Source organism: Eschscholzia californica, unplaced genomic scaffold (assembly GCF_041429995.1).
Source record: "Eschscholzia californica isolate CP2 unplaced genomic scaffold, dmEscCali1.0.p SCAF_125, whole genome shotgun sequence".
NCBI classification, from domain to species: Eukaryota; Viridiplantae; Streptophyta; class Magnoliopsida; order Ranunculales; family Papaveraceae; genus Eschscholzia; species Eschscholzia californica.
Window position 1 is genome coordinate 37,501 of NW_028238227.1, and position 2,500 is coordinate 40,000.

Sequence of the window (2,500 nt, forward strand, 5' to 3'; positions counted from 1 at the left end):
TTCCCGATTCTTTCTCCAATATTCCTGATAAATACCCACACACCCACATATGGAGAATGGTCGAAAATGCTCGAGTGGATATCGAGATGTCCGACGAAGCACCACTTGGAAGGGCCGAGGCACGGGACGCCCGAGCTGTTGCTCGGGCCGGCACGGGACGCGCATGGGACAGCACGGGACGGCACGGGACGCCCTCGCTACAGCTCGGGACGGCCAGGTACGCCCGAGACTTGGCTCGGGACGGCCTGGGACGCCCTCGCCATAGCTCGGGACGGCCTGGGACGCCCTCGCCATAGCTCGGGACGGCCTGGGACGCCCGAGACTAGGCTCGGGACGGCCTCGGCACAGCTCGGGACGGCCTTGGACGCCCTTGCCACAGCTCGGGACGGCATGGGACGCTCGAGACTTTGCTCGGGACGGCCTGGGACGCCCTTGCCACAGCTCGGGACGGCCTGGGACGCCCGAGACTTTGCTCGGGACGGCCTGGGACGTCCGAGACTTTGCTCGGGACGGCCTGGGACGCCCGAGACTTTGCTCGGGACGGCCTGGGACGTCCGAGACTTTGCTCGGGACGGCCTGGGACGCCCGAGACTTGGCTCGGGACGGCCTGGGACGCCCTCGCTACAGCTCGGGACGCCCTGGGACGGCCTCGACACAGCTCGGGACGGCCTGGGACGTCCGAGACTTGGCTCGGGACGGCCTGGGACGCCCGAGACTTGGCTCGGGACGGCCTGGGACGCGCTCGGCACAGCTCGGGACAGGCCGGGACGCCCGAGCCGAGCTTCGGGTCGCACGAAATCTCTTCGTATTCCGACATATTAGAAGCTTCCCATCATGTAGTAGGCCGAGCTTTGCCCTTTGGATGCCCTATGGTGCTTGGCGAGCACTAGGGAACGTGCCAGCACAAGTGCTGTGCACGCTCTGGGGAAGGAGCTCAACCCTCCCCCTTATAGTGCAAAGTTATTGTTTTTCCTATTTTCACAAGGAAACATCAATTTTTTAACCAAGCATACTGGGTCTTTACTCCTTCGTTACTCGTCGGAATCCAGCAAACTTATACTCGTTGGAAAGGTCTTTTCGCAAGGATTTTTTTGATATATTATAATAGCGATTCCGATAAATATTTATTTTTCTATGAATTTTTAAGTGAATAAACACCGGAAAATTCATAAAAAATAGAAAAAAAAATATTTTCTTCCGTTTCTTTTCTCCAATAATTCATAAATAATACCTCAATAGTATTAATGAAGAGAGAGTCGAAATGGCCCGGGTGGATTTCGAAATGTCCCACGACCCCATAGAATGCACGGGCCAGCCGAGCCAAAAGAATGGGACGCGCACGGGACAGCATTGGTCAGGCTCGGGACGGCACGGGACGCGCATGGGACAGCACGGGACGCGAATGGGACGGCCTTGCTAAGGCTCGGGACGGCATGGGACAGCTCGGGACGCGCATGGGACAGCACGGGACGCGCATGGGACGGCCTTGGTGAGGCTCGGGACGGCACGGGACGCGCAAGGGACGGCCTTGGTGAGGCACGGGACGGCCTTGGTGAGGCACGGGACGGCCTTGGTCAGGCACGGGACGGCCTTGGTAAGGCTCGGGACGGCATGTCACGGCCCTGGTGAGGCTCGGACGGCACGGGACGCGCATGGGACGGCACGGGACGGCCTGGGACGGCCTTTGTGAGGCTCGGACGGCACGGGACGCGCATGGGACGGCCTTGGCGAGGCTCGGGACGGCATGGGACAGCACGGGACGGCCTCGGCACAGCTCGGACGGCACGGGACGCGCATGGGACGGCCTTGGCGAGGCTCGGGACGGCATGGGACAGCACGGGACGGCACGGGACGGCCTCGGCACAGCTCGGACGGCACGGGACGGGCTTGGCGAGGCTCGGGACGGCATGGGACAGCACGGGACGGCCTCGGCACAGCTCGGACGGCACGGGACGGCCTTGGCGAGGCTCGGGACGGCATGGGACAGCACGGGACGGCCTCGGCACAGCTCGGGACGGCACGAGACGCGCATGGGACGGCCTTGGTGAGGCTCGGGCCGGCACGGGACGCGCATGGGACATCATGGGACGCACATGGGACACCTTATGGGGATCATCAAGGGACGTTGCACGGGACATTCTTTCCCACGAAGGGCATTTACATGGGACATCTTAGGAGTCGAGCGCCGGCACATGGGACAACGTAGTTCACACGCACGGAACACTTTACTTTCCTTTGGAACGTCGTGGGATCTTTATGTCTCCATTAGCACCGAACCTTTAACATGCTAGGAAGCTATGTTCGATCTTCTCGAAGTGTCGATGGAACTTCGATGGATACACATCCGATCCGATGTTATGATGATGTACTTTCTCCGAGATCGATGTTGGGGCCGTATTCCGATGTCATGATGATGTACTTTCTCCGAGATCGATGGGACGGCCTTGGTAAGGCATGGTTCGGCCTTGCTAAGGCATGGGTCGGCCTTGCTAAGGCATGG